The sequence below is a fragment of the Oratosquilla oratoria genome, chromosome 25 (genome assembly GCF_046742065.1).
Source record: "Oratosquilla oratoria isolate Oo_2021 chromosome 25, ASM4674206v1, whole genome shotgun sequence".
Taxonomy (NCBI): domain Eukaryota; kingdom Metazoa; phylum Arthropoda; class Malacostraca; order Stomatopoda; family Squillidae; genus Oratosquilla; species Oratosquilla oratoria.
In genome coordinates, this window is record NC_134801.1 from 10,185,067 (window position 1) to 10,207,566 (window position 22,500).

Below are 22,500 nucleotides of genomic sequence, written 5' to 3' on the forward strand. Positions count from 1 at the left end.
GGAGCGTGTTGCTACAGACAATAACGTTGGGTTCGTATCAACATTGTATTGTGTTTTGACGTAAACAGCGCTTTAGCAACTTGGATACGAAGCTTCTCCCTGCCGTAGGGTGTATTTGAGATTGCACAGATCCGCTATCTAAGCGAAAAAGAATCATGTGACGTTAGCCAGAACGAAGTCTGTGACCCCCTTTTAACGATGCAGTTTTCCTCTAGATTGAATAAAAATCGTGTAGTTACCAAGAACAAGATCCTATGGGTAAGACGACTTTATCGCAGACACCCGCGTAGTGTATTTTTTTTTTTTTTTTGTGTTTGCGGGCGCACGCGCTCTCGCATGCACTTGCCCGCGCATTGAGTGCATTTTATATAAGTTTTGTTTTATATACATACTGAAGTTTACTTTTTCAAATGTGAGTCAATAGTAATTTAGATCGAAGCATTGTATTCTCTCTCTCTCTCTCTCTCTCTCTCTCTCTCTCTCTCTCTCTCTCCGTTTATATTTTTACACGTGACTTAGATGTTGGCCAACTTTAACTGTCTCTTGTTTGTGGATAGAGTTACCCGTAGCACTCTTTATGTTTCAATCTAAAGGCGACCACAATGTCTCCAACCGCCGGGGGGGGGGGGGAGTAGGAGGGAAGAAGCTCCAGACGGGCGAAATTTCAGCCGCATGCCGGCGCCGGTCGTGGTGTCTTGGCCTTCGACCACCTTTCGCTCTTATGTAAGCCGCCCCGTCCCCAAACCGACCCTGCCAAGTCATCGTAGATCGAGCACAACATCCTTTAGCTTCACATACTTGACGAGACTTAGGGGTGGAAGTGCCCGTAAGCCTCTGGAGGCCTTTTTACTCGTAGCTTTCGTGAGCGAGCGTAATACATTGGGCATTTTTGGCTTCCCACTTGCCGTCATAAGTATTGACGCCAAACAGCGCCCATCTTCTGTTTGGGATCCTCTCTTCCATTACCCCGTTCTTCCCTCTCCATCTGCCATCGATCAGTTGGATTCCTTTTGGTTTTCTTGTATTGCATCTCGCAGACTGACTCTCCTGTGCTGTCGTCTTTAAGTTCCTTTGAGCCTAATAAAATCGTCTAAGGTCAGGGTGAGCAGAAACTTTGACAGTTTCGATTTTGAGACGACGCTCTGAAATGGTTTTATAGTCGCAGCTCAGCTGACATCATTGTACATCGTACGCTCGTCCTGGGATTCCTATAGGGTGAATAAAATTACATACATACATACATATACCAAAGGTTTTTCCCCCTACATGGGGGGTAGCCACAAAGAAAAAGCCATAGAAACCACTCCCACCCATTCCATTTCTTATATATTCCACTCCCCTCCACCCTCCTCCCTCCCTCTTATCTTGGCACCTCCTGGATGACGGGTCATCCCTGCATCCTGTCCACTGCCCTGGGTCAGAAGCAGTGTCGCAATAAAATTGCCTGGTCGAAACCATAACAGAATCCTTAAATGTATAAAATTCTATACAACTTGACAACTTTGGTGTGTAGTTTTGGTATCTGGTAAAGTGTAGTAATTCGCCAGTGAGGAACAGTTTGTATTATGAGAATTATCACTGGTGGACGTTGTCTTCATATGGCTTTAAATACTTTTGACAATAACATATCCTAGCATTGCCGAAGAGCTTATTTTCCCCTACTATACAAGAACTTAACTCAGACTGGGTTCAGTCGCCTCTTGTAGATATCTCAACCTAACTCATCTCTCTATTCGAACAATCCCTTACGTACCGGGTGGTTCTGTGGCTTATACTCTCAAGCTGTCACCAAGCGGTTTTATTAGTCTACTTGGTATCGAAGATTAGCCTGTTACGATTAACCCCTCCAGTGATACTTTTTATCAGGCTATGTCGTTCATTTCTTTGGTATCCCTCGGTAGTAAAGAAGCTGATGATCGAGATAGGGATGGGGGAAAGGATGATAAAACAAGGCAAGTGGTGGATAGGGATGAAAATGGTGGTGCCTGGAGATGATAGGTGTTAGGTTGATGACGGCGAGTAAAGCATGCTGTGTTCAGATTCAAATATGGATTTCGAAACCTATACGGCATCGCAAGTAACTGCCTCGTTTCCTCTGAGCATAATAGGCCAGTCAATAGAGGAGTAAAAAAAGGCGAATAAGGAAAAAAATCAGGGAAAGCTGCAATAAGCTTTAATGTGTTTATAATACCTTACTTAATAACATATTAATTTTGCACCCCTCTACCCCCCCGGATTTGGCCGCCATCTTGAAAAAATGGCGACCAAAAACAGTTTTTTCCAAATATCTCACTAGAAACTAATTTTAACGAAAAATGTATCGAAACAAAATTTATTCTACATAAAATTTTCTACAAAAGTTATTTTATTCAATTTTGTGATATACCTCACTGTTTTTGCGCTAAATGTGCGAAAAAATTGTGTTTATCTTTATTTGATACCTACAGTGCACAAAGATCATATAATAATTTCCTTTGTATGCTATACTGAATAAAATATCTAAGTTCCTAACTTGATTATAGTCTTTCTTTTGTTTCAGAACTATTCAAATAGATAGTTAAAGCTACAGTGAAACCCCAGGCAGTTGTTGGTGCAAAATGTCTTCATTGGGGAAATGTTTAATATGCGATGGACAGCTTTCTGTGGGTGAGACTAGAGAAGTTAAAGAGAAAGGAATAAAGACACTGATTGATTATAGCATTAAGTGGAAAGACGGAAAACATTCTCTGTTAGAAGGACTAAAAAGTGTGAAAGTGCATGAAAAATGTAGAAAAGTGTATACAAAAGAACGGAGAGCTGAAACTTTCCAAGCAAGGCAGAAAACCTCGCAAGTGCCGACAACGTCACTGAGAAGTCAAGAATTACAGTTTGATTTTCTTCATGATTGTCTCTTTTGTGGAAAAGATGCATCAAGTGACTTTTTGAAAAAAGAAAGCAAAAAATATTTAGGTGATCGTGAATCTGTGCACTGTATAGAGATGCTGCATGTTAAGGATACTATTTTGAAAGCTGGTGAAATGAGAAAAGATGAATGGGGCAAAGAAGTATGTACTCGTATATGTAACGTAGTGGATTTAGTTGCTGCTGAGGCAAGGTACCATTCAGCCTGCATGAAAAAATTCTACCAAACATCTTCTGGTATGAAACGTGGTCGTCCCAAAAGCTCTACGGTTTCTGAGGCAATGAGTCATGCTTTTAACTACTTGGAGGAAAATCGAGAGGAATGCCAGTTTACTTTCAGTGAGATTTTTTCAGAATATGAGGGTGAGCTACCAACTGATAAAACCATAAAATCTGAATTAATAGAGAGATATGGACATGATATTATTGTTTCTGTGAACAAAAATAGAAAACCAGTGATCTGTTTCCGTGACACAGGAAACAAAATTTTGACTGACGCTTGGTACGAAAATCATAGAAGTCATGACGAGAAGGAAGAACGGCTTCGGATTGTAAAGACTGCCGCCAGAATAATTGCTGAAGATATAAGATCGCAGATGTACGAAGCAGATCAGTATCCACCACCAGAAAATTTCCTAGAAGAATTGGATTCACTTATTCCAGAAACTCTCCAGTGCCTTGTTAAGACAATAGTCTTAAAAAACAAGAAAGGAAATCAAAGAAAATGGAATAGGAAATGTACAGCAATTTCACATGCTATCCTTACAGCAGCTAGACCAAATTCTTTCATATCTCCTCTACAAATAGGACTTGCTGTTCACTTAAGTCAGAAGTATGGCTCTAAGCATCTACTGAACGTGCTCTCTGCGTTGGGATTATGTGCGTCCTATGCTGAGGCAGCACTCTTTCAAGTATCTGCTTTGCAACATCCAGCCAAGGAACCTCCGAATGATTCATTTGCACAGTTTGTATTCGACAATGCAGATGTGAACATCTCTACTATTGATGGATTTAACACATTCCACAGTATGGGAGGAATTCAGTGTGTTACTCCTCAGAATAATATTACTTCAGATCAGCCAATCACTAGATTAACGAAGATCCCTATTGCATCGTTTGTTGGGCAGTTTGGTCATAATCCTATTAAAACCTTTGAAAGTAAAAGTGTAAAAGGACTCTTGAATATAAAAGTCAGGGATTTGGCAAGTATCAATCCAGTGTCCACTACTGTATCAATAACAACAACAGAGCTTTTATGGCTACTTGGAAAATGGCAAAAAAATGCAGAGTGCCCAGGTTGGAATGGTTACATGGAGAAATGTACAGCACACTTCCCATATGGTGTGTCCCAGATCTCATATCTTCCCTTTACAAATGCTCCACCTACCAATTATGACACCATATACACAGTACTTAACCAAGTTGTAGAGATATTCGAGACTAAACTCGGAAATGGAAAGTATAAAATATTATATGTAAATCTTTCCACAGCTCTAGCGCAAAAACGGTGCAACCTATGGAAAACATGACAGGGACAAATATTATAGGAAATTTTATGTAGATTATTTTTTGTTTCGACTACTTTCTCTGTAAAATGCATTTCAAGCGAGATATTTGGAAAAAACCGTTTTTTCCCGCCATTTTTTCAAAATGGCGGCTAAATCCGGGAAGGTAGAGGGGTGCAAAATTAATACATTATTAAGAACCACATTAGGAAGAAAATAAAGCATATTGCAGCTTTCCTTAATTTTTTTCCTTATTCAACCCCCTATTGACTGGCCTATAAAGTGATTGCGAGGCGCCCCGAGCGAGCACTTTCGTTAAAGCGTATGGCCCTCAATGTTGAGGTCGACCGTGCTATTCTTATAATTGGCACTGCACTGGATTCGGAACGCCGGTGGCTTTGGGTGCATAGGGTCCATGGCCTGCAGCGCGGCCGCGTGTTTCGTGTATTTGGGGAATGTGAGGCGCCCTCCATGCACTGGCACACACACACACAAAAAGTACATTTACACAAGTGCTTACCGTTGGCGGAAGTAAAGTCGACGATCATTCGGTAGGGAGGGCGCGGACGAGTGGAGTGTGCCGCTGATTTAAGTTACAATTTTACTCGAGTTGCATGCATAGTGGGATAACGAGCAGTCAGGGCTGTAATTAACGTGTACGTAGTTAGGTTACATAATTGCTCCCAATAAGGCGTTGAGGTTTCAGCTGAAGTGTTTCATGCAAACGGGAATTAAGTGCTCGCGACACTACTCAGCGGGTTAGTCTTGAAAATGTATGCTTATCTCAGCTCGGTGAAATAGTTACAGGATTATAGTCAGCGCAAGGAGAAATGACCGATAAGGCGGGGCTAGGAGATTTCCCGGTGTTGCCACACATGGGCATCCATGGCGAGAACGTGCGTGTGGATGCAATGATTTCTGAATGCAGTGTGAGGGGGGCGGGGCCAGAGATTAGATGTAGCGGCAACGTCGCTCTCTCTTTTCCATATGCCATGTCTAGACTCGAAGAAACGAAACCTTGGTATAGAAAACATTGCTTTGATTTTTATCTCAGTGGTGGTGTGTGACAAAAGTTATAATATAATCATATGTGGCAACATTATAAAATTATAAAATAGAATTATAAAATAAAATAAAATTATAAAATAATTAGATGTGGCACCACAGGGGAACTCCTGGTGCTCCGCCCTAACGGCCAGTTCTCAGTGCAACGGGTATAGCTAGGGTGAAACCGTAACGGGTGGCGCCATTCTTTAATCGTAGTTGTGTGTGTCTATATATATATATATATATATATATATATATATATATATATATGTATATATATATTATGTATATATGTATGTATATATATATGTATATATATATTATGTATATATGTATGTATATATATATGTATATATATAATATGTATATATGAATATATATATATATAAATATATATATATATATATATGTATGTATATACAGTATGTATGTATGTATATATATATGTATATATGCATGTATATATATATATATTATGTATATATGTATGTATATATGTATATATGTATGTATATATGTATATATATATTATGTATATATGTATGCATATATATGTATATTATATATATATATATATAATATATATATAATGTTGTGTAAGTTAAAGACAGATTTAAATTTTTTAGAAGCTTGGGAGTAGAACCCTGACCTCGTGTTTATGGACGCAGGGGTCTGGGTTCGAATCCCATGGCAGAGCTTCTAAACACACACACACACACACACACACACACATATATATATATAATATACATATACATATATATATATATATATATATATATATATATATACATATACAGTATATATATGTATATATATATTGAAATACGTAAGACAGATAAGTGGAAGGGTGGTGAGATAAACACAGGGAACCGTTAGGGATTTATTCTGGCGTTTCGTCCTTACCAGGACTTCTTCAGAGTACATGTACTCTGAAGAAGTCCTGGTAAGAACGAAACGTCAGAATAAATCCCTAAACGGTTCCCTGTGTTTATCTCACCACCCATCCACTCATATATATATATATATATATATATATATATATATATATATATATATATATAAATATATAAATATATATATATACATATATACATATATATATATAATATATATATATATACATATATATATATATATATATATATATATATATATATATATATGTATGTATGTATATATATTAATGGATGAGTGTACGCGCGCAGGGCGCATTCCTCCCGTTATTCGTGGTGTAGGACCCCCCCCCGCCTCCACCACCGCCCAGTGGAGGTATTAATACCTCCATGCCCTCCCCTTTACTTCCTGTTCTCGCCCCCTCACTCCCTACCCCTTCCACTCTTTTGCCTTACATTTTCGTCTCAGCGAGACTAATTGTTTGCCCCCACATACTTGTTTACTTTATGCTTCCTCATTTCGGTCGTCCTGGTCTGTTCCTCCTTGCCACTCTTGGACCTCTCACTGTTTGCCATCGTCTTCTCTTTCTTTGCCGTTAATTCTTTCTGTTTGCCCACGCGGCCATTTTAACATGGCCCCCATCCATCTGAGCTTCTACGCGCGCGCCTTCGCTCTGCATCCCCTTTATGGTCAGGAAAAAAAAGTTACGTAAAACAGCCACGGTAGAAAAAAATCAAAACCCAATTAACCCAACCTAACCTTTTCCGAGCCAAAAGTATTTCTTTCCCATTATTTTTTTTTTACGTTTACGCCTTCATGAACCCAGTTTGGAATCTTATTTTGAATATTGTATTTGTTTTATTTGCGCCTTTTTTGGGGTGTTGTTTTATTATTGTTATTATTTCTGTTATCTAATGCATCTGACCTCGATAGAAACCGAAAGGTCTCCCGTCTGCATCCTTTGTTATTGTATCCCATTGTACGAGTAAAATACTGTAACCATCGCCTACATTGCCAAGGAATCTAGCTTAACGATTTTCATCATCTACTCCACTGTATCTAACGGGCTAAAAAACATCCGTGGCAGTCTACACAGACAGGAGCTACGGAATACGTATATGTAGATAATTTGATGTTCTTGATGCACTGAGACCACGCCAGGAAGTGCTGAGCTACAACTAAGATCCTCCATTGTCATATGTGCTTGGACTTCCAGGGCAAGTCGAAGTCGGCGGGAGTTATATGATTCGAACAGTGCTCGCGTCATGTGGAACTCGTTCGAAACCAGCACACTACTTGGATCATGTTCCCACCGACAAGGTGCCACGGAGATGACAGCTTGGCACTAGCCGCAATACAGGGAAAAGTGCCAACCGCGGTAAATCACCTTTCCTCCTCCTCCTCCTCCTCCTCCTCCTCCTCCCCTTCTTCTTCTTCTTCTTCTTCTTCTTCTTCTTCTTCTTCTTCTTCTTCTTCTTCTTCTTCTTCTTCTTCTTCTTCTTCTTCTTCTTCTTCTTCTTCTTCTTCTTCTTCTTCTTCTCCTCCTCTTCCTCCTCCTCCACCTTCTTCTCCTCCTCCTCCTCCTCCTCCTCCTCCTCCTCTTCCTCCTCCATCTTCTCCACCTTCTTCTCCTTCTTCTTCTTCTACTATCTGAAATAGGAAAAAGAGTTTTTGATATCCCAGCCATTGCTCGATATAATTGAATGCAGCTGCTCCTCTGGGGAAGAAAGGGACGAAGTGTTGACGGAAAAACTCGCGATATTCTTGTATTTGCAGATGATGTGTATCTAATGAAATGAAGATGTTAAGAGCACAGAGACAGTTATCTTCTCGTTTTCCGCACAGAAAAGAAGTGCAGTCCGGTCGAATGTTGGTGCTGTTTCAAGAATTAGATATTTGATGGGTAATTAGGTGCAGTTGCTTCCTATGGAAAGGTTGTGATGGTGGGAGGAGGAAGTAAGGTGAAGTGAAAGTTTTTGTGCGTTTTTCGCCTCAATCGAAGACGATGGAAGTATTCGATTATAAGTCACGTTCGACTTAACTCTCTGTATGTCTAAAGGCCATTTATTTATTTATTTACTCATTTGCCTTTGGTGGGTGGGTCATATAGGGTGTGTAAGGGAACATCTAAGAAATTAACGAACCACTTGTGTTTGGCACATAGGGTTTCATGCACGTTCATCTAAAAGTATAACCATAGACGGTCAGTAGAAATGGTCGGAGGCATTTGATTACCGAGTGCTCTACCAATAGTTATACCATCACCACAACACATCACCACTTCCACGACGACGACACATCACCACAACCACCACCAGTCATCAAAACCAACACAAATGACACCACCTCCACGGCCACCGCCATTGTCACCGCTACTGCTACTATCACAACCATCACTACCACCTCAGCCTCCACTAATGTACTACTACAATACCAATTGTGATACTATATATATATATATATATATATAATATATATATATATATATATATATATATATATATATATATATAATATATATATATATATAATATATATATAATATATATAATATATATATATATATATATATATATATATATATATATATATAATATATAATATATATAATATATATATAAATATATATATATATATATATATATATATAATATATATATATATATATATATATATATTAACGACCTCCATCCTCATGGAACTGTATGGTGAAACCAGTCAGGATCTGTCTTCCACAGATGAAGTTCATTGGCCCCGCGCTCACCAATGACTGTGGTCGATTAACCTTTTATATTTTGTATTATTTCACTTTAATGAAGCCTAATACAAAATTTAATCTATCGTACTTCCTACTACACTCTGCTCAAAATCGAGGTTTTGTATTTGTACTGATTTCGGGGGCGGGGGGACCCAGTATCTTTCAGTTGGTGGTGGTTCAACCACCACCACCATCACCACCACCATCACCACCACCACCACTACCACCACCACTAACAGTAGTAATAGGGAAAAAGAATGTAGAGAATAATGAGGGATATGGAAGTCCTTAGAAACATTCCGGTCCTGGAACACTGGGGGTTTTCAGATTGCATCGTAGATGTAAATACAAACTGGAACTAGAGATGGGAAAAGTCTTGAGAATCATTGCAAAGGTGGACAAGGATATGACTACACACACACACACACACACACACACACACACACACACACACACACACACACACACACACACACACACACACACACACACACACACACACACACGACTCGATGGCGCGGTGGTTAGAGTTTCCGGCCGCCAATACGGCAGTCCGGGTTCGAATCCGGCCCAGGGCTGAAGTAATTTAAGTATCGCTGCGCTGCGAGTCGTTACTTCAACTCTTGGGCGGGGAGTTGGGTGTGTGTGTGCGTGTAAGGTCACATCATTACCCATAGATCGGTCATTATATGACCTGAGCTCTCTTCCGGGAGGGAAATAGCTGTTGATCACGAGTCCAACACGTGATACAAGACCATGGTAAATCACACACTAGTGTGCATTCGCATGTACTCGCATATTTAACCTGCATAGACGGATTGACGAGGACATAAGAAGTTGTAGGTCACATAGAGTCGACTGACGTTGTTTGACATATGTACGGAGTAATGCCCCCGAAGCTTGCGGTGTGCCCCCACCCACCACGCGCCCTCCTCCCAACAGATTTAGACGTCTCCGGGTGTACAGGATTCCTCTTGAGGCGGCCAACTTTCCTCGCGGTCCAGTTACTCTCAGGCGTGCAACATGTGCACGTGGCTGTCGTCATCACACGTGTGTGTGTTTGTGTGTGTGTGTGTGTGTGTGTGTGTGTGTGTGTGTGTGTGTGTGTGTGTGTGTGCGCGCGTGTTTAGAAAGGAATGTTAAAAAAATTGTGGGATCGAGTCTTGGCCGGTGGCATCTCACTTGAACAAAGAAATTCGCTCCTTTAGGTTGTCCAGTATCCGACATCTTATTTCCTGCAGACGTCTTTTAGGAACCAAAATATGTGAACAAATAAACACACACACACACACACACACACACACACACACACACACACACACACACACACACACACACACACACACACACACACACACACACACACACACACACACACACATACACACACACACACACACACACACACACACACACACACACACACACACACACACACACACACACACACACACACACATACACCCACCTTTCTCCCATCCCACATCCATTCAAAACCTGTTTGTGTATCCAATGAAAACAGATGTTAAGAGCACAGAGACAGTTAATCTTCTCTTTTTCCGCACAGAAAGGAAATGCAGTCCGGTCAAATGTTGGTGCTGTTTCAAGAATGAAATATTTGGTGGATAATTAGTTGCAGTTGCTTCCTATGGAAAGGTTGTGATGGTGGGAGGAGGAAGTAAGGTGAAGTGAGAGATCATGTGCCAGCAAGAATATCCATACACATCTTCGTGCTTGCAACAAGTTGATAAAACCCTTAGGATAATACAGTTGAGGAACAAACTCTTCAGCACACTGATGTACACTATCTTCTGCATCTGCCCTCGAAGAACTAGCTACAATGCCATTGTCATTCACCTGGAATGGCCGAACGCAATCTTTGTTTACATCTGGTACCAACACTGTCACAGGCTGAGTTTCCCCCCTCCTCTCTCTCTCCTCTCCCTCCCATCCTCCCTCTCTCTCACATCCTCCCTTTCTCTCTCTCTCTCCTTCTCTCTCGCTCCCCCCCCCCTCTCTCTCAATGTCCATCTTCACCTAAAGGGCATCAATTTATCATTTTCCCAAGACGAAAAAAAAAAAAAAAGGTTTAGGCTTTTGGGTACGTAGGTTTTGGTGGGCTTCCAGTACAGCAACTACAGCCAAACATCACATGAATTCGATTAAATTGGCTCAACTTTAATTCGTTTGGCGTGAATATCCGAACACAAGGCAGAAGACTTTTTATTTTTCGCCGCACACAGCACCTCTTGGCTTTGATTACCAGTCATGCCTTATAAGGAAATATTTGGAGTCTCGAAGGAGATCAAAGCGTTATTACTGCGATGTCATTTGTGACAGGGACTCTACGGAAGGGAATTATTTCGGACAACCAAATGTATAAAGTATAAAAAAAAACTAACTAACCTTGCTTAAATTGTTTAGATGGCAACCTAACCTTTCCTATTCTAAATTGTATTTTATTTTTAGTTTCTTTTCCCCGTTTACGAAATCTGAACCCATCCATTACGGTCATTGATTCTCGTCTGTAAAGGTAAATCTAGAATTCTAGAAGGCCCAAACACAACAAGTACGGCTTCTGCTTCCATTGCACAGAATCACCTGGGACAAGAACTTGGTGTTTAACCGCGTCATAACGGTTATAATAGGATAAAGCGAATCTTAGGATTACAAGGTGGATGAGAAAATAGAAATTGTGTTATCTAGAAATGTTCAATCATCACCAGGCAAGAGTGGGGTCCTATAGTGCACAAAGGTGCAGTTGGCCAGACAAGTTTTTTTTTTCTCGTGATTTTCAAAAATAGTTTGCCAATATAGTGGTGTCTGGCATCTCTCTTCGCTTGCCAGATAAAAGACCTTTGGGTGGATCCAACTTCTGGAAGAATTTAATTGAGGCCATGAGTCGTCTGAGGATCCTTTTCGCTGAAATGGAGTATACACAAGATAAATTCTCTCCCCCCTCCCTCTCTCTCTCTCTCTCTCTCTCTCTCTCTCTCTCTCTCTCTCTCTCTCTCTCTCTCTCTCTCTCTCTCTCTCTCTCTCTCTCTCTCTCTCTCTCTCTCTCTCTCTCTCTCTCTCTCTCTCTCTCTCTCTCTCTCTCTCTCTCTCTCTCTCTCTCTCTCTCTCTCTCTCTCTCTCTCTCTCTCTCTCTCTCTCTCTCTCTCTCTCTCTCTCTCTCCCAGTCTGTCTTTCAAGATTATATGACAACAAAAATCAAAAAGAAAATGAAAATATTCAAATCGGTCGCAAACGTGGCCTTGAGGCAACAGAAGGAAACTCATCAGTCTATAAACATTTCTTGAGAATCACACTCGAGCATGATTTCCGACAATAAGGAAAATAATCATTGACATCATACAAACTATACAGAATGAAGCATTGAAAACAAGAACAGGATGTACCAAAATCACCTTAGTAGAACACCTATACATAGATACCTCCTCTTAGAACACATTTCCATCTCATTACAACACAAGCACAACCAATTGAACGAAAAAACTACACCATCAACATACACCTCAAACACCAACAACCTTCCACCAACTTCTCAAAACACGAATACGAACACAGAATAATCCTGGCCCACAGAAACTAACTGCCCAAGATGCCACCGTCGTCACACTGAAGTCACCCAGAACACCTCGTGTTACACTGACCCCCCCCGTCATTCCCAGACGGCAACAGTCGTACTTCCACGAGTAACTTAGGGGCTGGTGGTATCTCAATTGAACAAAGTGATTCGCTCTTTTAGGTTGTCCAGATTCCTACATCTTGTTTCACTATTTCATGGTTCCCTGCAGACGTCTTTTAGGAACCAATATATGTATTTGAACACAATCGCACACAGACACTGACACACACACGACTCGGTGGCGCAGTTGGTAGAACGATGAACTACTAGCATGGTGGTGCGCGTAGTGCTTGGTTCGAATCCTGCCCAGGGCAGAAATTAATTTCGGTACAGCTGCGCTTCGGGTCGTTACTCTGACTCTCGTGGGCGGGGAGTTGGGGGTGTGTGTGTGTGAAAGGTCATAGCATTACCCATAGATCGGACCTACGAGCTCTGAGCTCTCTTCCAGGAGGGAAATAGCTGTCGATCACGAGTCGAACACGTGATCCAAAAGACCAAGTGAATACACACACACACACTCTCTCTCTCTCTCTCTCTCTCTGGGGTGGAGGCAACACCATTGAGTCTTTTGTCTGTAATATTAATCGAGTGTCACCGTGGATGGATTATTATCATAAACAAAGCAGTAACCACTCTACTCTTAGCTGCGGCTGATGCTGGTTACACGAGAGTCGTGAGTCTCGAAACACTGTATGAATGTATGTAAGTATTTGTTGTGTGTATATGTGTGTGTCTGTGTGATTTACATGTGTATGTATGTCATGTACGTGATAGCGGTGGACTGTAGCAACAACTGTAGAGGCACACTGGCGATAGCCCTTTGTGGGTGGAACTGTGGCACACTACGAAGGTATTAATAGCCCGCTGAGCACTACGGCTTCTGTGGCGCTTCGAAGCAAGAAGTGTCACTTGGTACAGCTGCATTGAGATATCACTTCCACCTAGCTCTAGCTGTAGATGTTGTTGTGGAGTAACTGGAAGGTACTTCTTTGGACCAAGACATTTAATTAAGATGCCTGTGTTTACGAAATTGTATCTACTTAATTTTAGTTGACAGGAAAGGAACTACACTCGTGGGACCCAGGCTCCTATACTCCAATTAATTATCACTGTTTAAAGTTTATGTTCGCGCGCGCGCCCGTGTGAGCGCGTTTACAAGTATTCCCATCTCCGTGTCTCCATTAGACAAACGTTGCTTAATTGATTAATTTATTTATTCATTTATTTATCTATTTATTTACTTTTTTTTTCCACTGGACTTGTGTGGCGGATGCGGTGAACTTATGAGGGTTTGTTGTTTGTGTGTGATGTCTGCATATATGTCTTTTTTTTGTGTGTGTGATGTGTGTGTGTGTGTGTGTGTGTGTGTGTGTGTGTGTGGGTGGGTGGGTGGGTGAATAATAGAATGAAGACAGTGATGGTTTATTGAATTACTAAGTTCATCCAAAGGCTGAACAAGTATAAAGCAGCCTGATTAATATTTTGGGGGGAAGGATGATTTTCTCTCTCTCTCTCTCTCTCTCTCTCTCTCTCTCTCTCTCTCTCTCTCTCTCTCTCTCTCTCTTTCTCTCTCTCTGTGTGGAATACGCAGAAGTTGGTGGTAATTGGTCCATTGTGATGGCGTCAGTACAGTTAGCGCAGGGTTGTTGGGGAAAGGTTGGACTTTAGAACAGATGACTTCATCGCGGACCGGAAGTGTTTGTGTGCACGTGGGGAGGCTTGATGATCGCCAGCCGGAAGTAGACAACAGTTGCAGGAACTTGGAACGAGTGGTTCTTGTGTGTGTGTGTGTGTGTGTGTGTGTGTGTGTGTGTGTGTGTGTGTGTGTGTGTGTGTGTGTGTGTGTGTGTGTGTGTGTGTGTGTGTGCAACCTCCTCTTGCCGGATCGTCATGACATGCGCGTTTTGCTGGAGGAGAGACCTCTCAATGCCAAAACCTCAAGTGTTGTATTTCTCTATTCATTCATTCTTATTGCGAATTTTTCGCAAAACCTTTACCTAACATATTGAAAGCTAACCCAGAACGGAACCAAAGCAATGAAGGGGAAGACGCCAAGACTGTCTAGAATATGTGGTCAGAAACCATAATATATATATATATATATATATATATATATATATATATATATATATATATATATATAATATATAAATAGAGAGAGAGAGAGAGAGAGACACCTTGGGACAAATTATGGGAAAGGTGGAGGGGGAAACACGGGTCTTTATCAGAATATCGAGTTTATTCCTGACCGGTTTCGCTTACAATAGCTTCTTCAGAAGAAGACATTGTAAGCGAAACCGGTCAGGAATAAACTCGATATGCAGATAAAGACCCGTGTTTTCCCCTCCACCTATCCCATAATATAGATATATATATATATATATATATATATATATATATATATATATATATATATATATATATATATATATATATATATATTTCCACTAGTACAGAGCCTGAACACGGAAAATGGCTATTGAAAAGTCGGGATACTTTAACCTAAATCGACCTAACTTAACCCAACCTATTAATCTATTGTAACCTAACCTAATCTAATTCACTCTTTTTGGTCGACGTTGAAAGGAAAAATACATTGTGGGAAATCCCGTGTGTGTGAGTGTGTGTGTGTGATTCACCACGGTCTTGGATCACGTGTTGGACTCGTGATCGACAGCTATTTCCCTCTCGGAAGAAAGCTTAGAGATCATGACCGATCTATAGTTACCACTGTGACCTTACACGCCCACACACACCCAACTCTCCTCCCACGAGAGTTGGAGTAACGACTCGCAGCGCATAAATACTGAAATTATTTCAGGCCTGGGCGGGATTCGAACCCGGACCGCCGTAGTGGCGGCCGGAAACTCTAACCACCGCGCCATCGAGTCGTGTGTGTGTGTGTGTGTGTGTGTGTGTGTGTGTGTGTGTGTGTGTGTGTGTGTGTGTGTGTGTGCATGTGTGTGTGCGCGTAGGTGCCTGCCTATTGCTGCCAGCTCCCCCATGGCAGCCGTGCCTCGTTGGACACGGCCTGAGTATGGCGAACAGTCAATATACCTATGATTCAAGTTTTTACGAAAATAAGCGGCGTGTGCCGCCCTGTAGCCCCCTCGGCGTCGTTTCCGTTTGTCAGAAGGGGGTTCTGTTGCGGTCCACAACGGTTAACGGTAACTATCACGGTTAGCTATAAACAACCGTTTACTGGTGTGGGCCTCCTTAGGAAACCGTGTTACGATGTTTTTAACTTGTAATTAAAATACATGCGTAAATTGATAAATTAAAAACAAATATATGGCAATTGAAGTTGCCTCATCTGACCCGGTCATTGTCAGAAGATGGTGCGAACCATGTTAATGAACATTCGGATAGGATTTCTGAAAGCCCTCACCCCGCCCCTGAAATTGATTTGGTAAATGGGGATTTTTTCAAGAAATATATATATATATTTTTAAACATGAGTTGTGTTAGAATGAAAAGGTTTTATACTTGTAGATTAAAATGGCTTCAGACTCCACCTGCATTTCGTACAAGAGATGCAACCTGACCAAGCCTGATGAAACCATTTTGGTGAAACCCAAAGGCTGCATATTCCTCTAAGGGTCCTCCAATGGACCATTAAGGCTAAATTCAAGCTATTTTATCAACAGAATAGTATATGGGAGTCGTGTTAGCATAACTAAATTCAGAAGCAGCGACAGAACTTTATAGAATGATTTTATGTTAAGATGCGCACTGCTCCGAGGTCCAGAGATTCCTGTGAGAGCAGAACAAAATCTTCTGACGCTTACCAGAGCAAAACCCTTGAGAAGGGCGTCCAGTTAGGTGTTCCGAGCTAGATGGAAGAGCCTATGGGTAGACATAATAACACTATTCTTTATTCTTATTGTTATGTATGTGTTCTGTTTCAATTTATTTTTATTTGTTTTATGTGTTTGTTTGTTTATTTGTGATAAGTAAACGTCTTGTACACGACCAACAACAATTTGCTGCAGTTGTACAGTACTATTAACAACTGTCGGGATAGTACTGACGGAGTCACCTTTGTCAATATCATTGGGTCTTTTGTCAGTAATATTAATCGAGTGTCACTGTGGATGCTTTATTATCACAAACAAAACAGTAAACACTTTACTCTCATCGCTTTTAGGTAATGAAAATAGTGTTAGTGCATCACACTGGCTTCTTTTATTGAAAAATGGTAAAACAAGCGTTTCCAAAGTCCTCGTTGGAAATTGTGCTTTATAACCCGACAATGTTTGCTCCCTTCTCTCTCTCTCTCTCTCTCTCTCTCTCTCTCTCTCTCTCTCTCTCTCTCTCTCTCTCTCTCTCTCTCTCTCTCTCTCTCTCTCTCTCTCTCTCTCTCTCTCTCTCTCTCTCTCTCTCTCTCTCTCTCTCTCTCTCTCTCTCTCTCTCTCTCTCTCTCTCTCTCTCTCTCTCTCTCTCTCTCTCTCTCTCTCTCTCTCTCTCTCTCTCTCTCTCTCTCTTGCCCTCCCTCTCTTTCTCCCTCCCTCCCTCTCCCTCTCTTTCTCCCTCCCTCCCTCCCTCTCCTCTCTCTCTCTCTCTCTCTCTCTCTCTCTCTCTCTCTCTCTCTCTCTCTCTCTCTCTCTCTCTCTCTCTCACACACACACACACACTCAGCCCTTTAATTTAATGTGGAACGCCCCCCCCCCTTCCGAAGAAACGCGTGTTCAACGCAGTGCAAAATCAGTACTGGATGGCAGTGTTGACCCTGCTCGCAAGATCACCTCCGAAGCCCTCATATTAGTTACAAATAGTCTTAGAATGTCAGTGATTTCGGGGGGAGGGGAGGTTCAAATGAGATACATAGCTAGTTAAGTGCATCCTGTTATGTAGGGTTAGTTAACTAGCGGGATTCGAACCTTGAGTCAGCAAGACTTCACGCGTACCGACCAGCCGACCGTGAAAAATGACTATGCACACCTGCACCTTCCCCCCCCTCTCTCTCTCTCTCTCTCTCTCTCTCTCTCTCTCTCTCTCTCTCTCTCTCTCTCTCTCTCTCTCTCTCTCTCTTTCTCTTTCTCTTTCTCTCTCTCTTTCCTTCTCTCTCTCTCTCTCTCTCTCTCTCTCTCTCTCTCTCTCTCTCTCTCTCTCTCTCTCTCTCTCTCTCTCTCTCGCGTTCCCTCTCCCTCTCTTTCTCCCTCCCTCCCTCCCCCACCCTCTCTCTCTCTCTCTCTCTCTCTCTCTCTCTCTCTCTCTCTCTCTCTCTCTCTCTCTCTCTCTCTCTCTCTCTCTCTCTCTCTCTCTCTCTCTCTCTCTCTCTCTCTCTCTCTCTCTCTCATATTTTAGGGATGATACTTTACATTCATTCAGCAGATGTGATGAATGTTTGGTTGTCTGCTGCTGGTAACTAGAATAGAAACATATAGTACGTCAGTGTGTGAAGGTTTTGTTTTCCGGTCAGGACTCGTGTGTTTGTAGCATTGGGAAAGGGATGGTGGTTACCTTATACCTGCGTTTCTCAACCATGGTTTCCCGGAACCCCAAGGTTCCGTAAAAGGTTCCTTGAGACATGCAATTTATTTTAAAGGTTACGCATGGGTAAAAAGGCTGAGAAACGCTGCCTTATACTGTTGGCTTCATATGTCAGTACCATATTGGTGATGTATCTTAGTGTGCGACATATTGTTATGTACCGTGGGTTTACAATAAAAAGAATATTTATTTGGTCACAATAAACTCATACAATTCATACATACATACATACAGTACGATACAACGTGCATCGATACACTTGTAACAGTGACCTAAAATAGATCAGTCACTGTAATACTTAGAATTGAAGCCAATAAATCAAAGGATGTAGTACACCATCAACGTATGAGTAGGTTTTGTAGATGGAGCAAAATGCAATATTTGATGTGTTGTAAGATTTGCAGGAAATGGAAACATTTTTGGAGAAACTTTCGTTACAGCGGAAGCCTAGGCGTTGTTGTGAAGGAGCGGAGATATGATGCGGCTGTCGTCACGTGTACGTATAGTTCCGCTAGTTTTCCGCCCACGTTTGGAGCCATTATCTCTCGCTCAGGTACCTCCTCTTTCCCATTCTTCCACACTCCTCCGGTGCCTCCTGCCTGTCCTCCTCCTCCCCCCCCCCGCTGCCCCCCCCCCGCCCTTTCCCCGGTTCCCCCCGGAAGGGAACCTGTTCTGGAGAATACGCCGTGATTGGAATGAAATGATATTAACGTTGGAATACGGGTGTGACGCCGGCTCTGGGCGGACAAGTTGAGGGGAGAGAGAGAGATTTGAAATGGTAGAGAAATGCAGTGTGATGATGCATTGAAGCAGATGAGACCCTATGGCAAATAACAACGTGGTGGAATATGGCTACTAGACTTATCGGTGGAGGTTGAGTTTCACTGTTTGGTATTGCGAGAGAAGTTTGCAGGAGGGACGTGGCAGAGGTTACAGTTGTGCGACTCAAGGGAAAGCTTGGAAAAGGCCTTTGTTCAGCAGTGGACTTGGAATGGCTTTTGAATAAGACGTGTATTGTGTGTAAAGAGATCAGTATGTAATATAGATTTTATAGTGCATTTGGGCACATATATTTGATGTGATAGCTTAGGTGGTATACGGTGTAGTGGTAATTTAGTAGGTGATATGAAGTGTGATAGCATAGTTTATGCTACACCATATGTGATAGCATAGTTGTTGTATGTAGCATTTGTGATGTGCTGTAAATGTTTTAGTATTATCAGATAGAATAGGTGTCGATCACGATATAGTTTAGGTATGATAAATATAGGTTACATTTGATTGCGTAATTGGCATGTTATAGTACAACTGGTGTTGTGGTCATTATAACTGGCTGCAAACCGATGTCTTGTCCATTCCTGTAGTAAGATGGAGATTGGAGGTTCGGTTGTTTGAATGGAATAGATTGGGAATGGGTAACGGGAGATTGGGAGTCATAAATGGAGTGGGTTAGTCAGGATTGGGTGGAGTTCTTGTCGAGTGGCGCAACAAGGGTGTTGAATTTTTCCGCCTTGCATGCGCCTCACCCGGGCAGTTGCCCCTTATCGCGTGTAACCCCTTAGGCCGGCCACACACGTGCTGTATAAACTGACAGTTACAACTGTTCAGTTATAACTGTCAGTTGAAACTGCACGTGTGTGGGTATCTCAGTATCACTGATATACCCACACACGTGCAGTAACAACTGACAGTTATAACTGAACAGTTGTAACTGTCAGTTTAAACTGCACGTGTGTGGCAGGCCTTAGAGTGCAGTTTCAACTGACAGTTATAACTGAACATTTGTAACTGTCAGTTTAAACTGCACGTGTGTGGCCGGCCTTAGAGTGCAGCGTTTCTCAACCAGGGTTCCCCGGAACCCTAAGGTTCCGCAAAAGGTCCCTAAGGGTTCCGCGAGAACAAGTGAGATAAGCTAATGCACTTTTGATTTTTTATTTAATTTCATATACGTAATATAATTAAACACGCACAACATATTCTTGATTGTTGTAATAATGTGATATAGACATCATCCTATCTATACCTATAATTTTCTTTTTTTTGCGCACGGGTTCCTTGAGACATGCCATTTATTTTAAAGGGTACGCAAGGGTAAAAAGGTTGAGAAACACTGCCTTAGAGTCGTTAAGGGGACTTTACCCGAATAAAATCGCTATTGATGTTGTTAGCCTTCAGATATGCACGTTAAGGTTTCTGATTAAGCATGACATGTGCAAGTGTGTGCGTATTTATGTGCATGTATGTATACGGGTGCTCACTGCTCTCTCACTGGGATGTTTATAGTTCCTGGATAGAGTAGGCTGGAAAAAGTTTCCTCGACGCATATCTTGTGTTTGACATAATACGCAATGGAATTAATAGTAGACGCGGGTTTTGATACTTCATCCCGTTCGTTCGTATATTCTTTATCTTTCAGTTTGTTTGTTTGTGTATGTGTGTGTGTGTGTGTGTGTGTGTGTACTTAACCAGTTGTCCTGTAGCCGTATGTCGTCTCGGCACTACATTGGTTTTCCATTTTCCAGGAACCTTACCTATGACAATATTCACCCCTTCGTTGGAAACACTCTTTCCCTCCTGATGCTTCTCCAATTGTCATTCACTTGGTCTCTCTTTCGAAAAGGGGGGGGGGAGGGGGCTCGAAGACTAGTCTCCACTCGTTCAATAAAAAAATTGCTGAGATCCCTTTTGCCTGCATTTACTCACTCAGTTCTTCTGTTCGCCTTCTCCCCTTTTACCACCTCTTATGACTCTTCGGCGACGTAGTATTGCTCTTAGGGATAGAAGCGCTTGTTATCACCATCGACAAAAATATATGCCCTGACTGTCTTCACCCGCTGAATCTTGAGACATTCGAACTGCGCATACCTGTGGCCTTTGTCCTCCCGAGTCCAGAGTGACGCTAGCGTCTTAGTCCGCTCGGCCCCGACCGACGTTTCCCTAAATTAGAGTTTCCCAAACTTTTCCAATACGTGACCCCTTTCAGTATTACCAAACCTACCATGACCCCCGCCTTTATAAGCCTTCTGAAAACGTACTGATTTTCAATATCACAGATATATTACTTTAAACTTTATTAATCACAGCAGGGAGAGAAATAATAAAAAATGTATATTATTGTTTTTCAATGTTTATTAACAAGGATTCATCTGATAGTATATTTTAATGAGGAAGATGTATTTTTTTTATACAAGCAAATCAATATGCGGGTCAGTGTGGCTGAATGTACCCTCCATGACCCCCAGATAAAGGCTCATGACCCTTTTGGTGGTCGCGACCCACAGTTTGGGAACCCCTGCCCTAAATGAAGGGAGTAATAAACAAATAAAAAGGGATTCTATCATTGTATTTACTCGGGATTTACATATTTAATTCAATCTTAGAGAGTTGTTTTTCGTGTATTGGAATATTTCACATTGAATTTATACATATTCCTGCACCCGTTTGATATTTAGGATCGACGCTTGCTTCTTTGATCGGATGCAAGGGGATGCAGTGCTTCCCGAAAGATTTTATATTGTGTGTCCTGCACCATGGCAAGTTATTTGCGCGTGGGATTTTCTTTTCTTTCTTTTCCTTATGGCGTTACACAATGAGCCAGCTGCTGTCTTCTAATTGTGGCCAAATTGGAAGAAGAATCCATCCACGGTTGCCGCTGCTGCAGTCGTTGAGTATTCTGGCCCCCGTCCCAGGGACGTGGTTCTTGCGATTCAATTAATCTCTTATCATCCTGACCGAAGGATTTTCTCTCTCTTTTTATTCGACGCTATGAGCGTTTTCGAAACCCACCAACACAGTGTCACCCAGGATGATGTCGGTCGATTTTATTCAGCTGATGAGTAATGAACGTTCGAGTCTGCTTTCAACCAGGTAACCCCCGTCGGCGGAATTTGTTAATTCAGTTCAACTGGGAGAAGTCGAGGGGAATAGAGAGAGAGAAAGAGAGAGAGAGAGAGAGAGAGAGAGAGAGAGAGAGAAAGAGAGAGAGATCTCCGGGAAAGGTCTGGGTTGGAAGGTGTTCCCACGCACGCATGGCCACTTGGCTTCAAGGGAATGTGACAGGAGAGACAGAGAGAGAGAGAGAGACAGAGAGAGAGAGAGAGAGAGAGAGAGAGAGAATATGTAGCATTACGACGTTTCTACCAGCACGACAAAAAATATTTCATATTGAGTGCGAGGTGGTATGACACAAACGGCGATAGCATTTGGGAACAAGTTCCCGCGTTCGTTTAAGTCTAAAAATGACTCCATGGTAAGGAAAGAGTCCATAA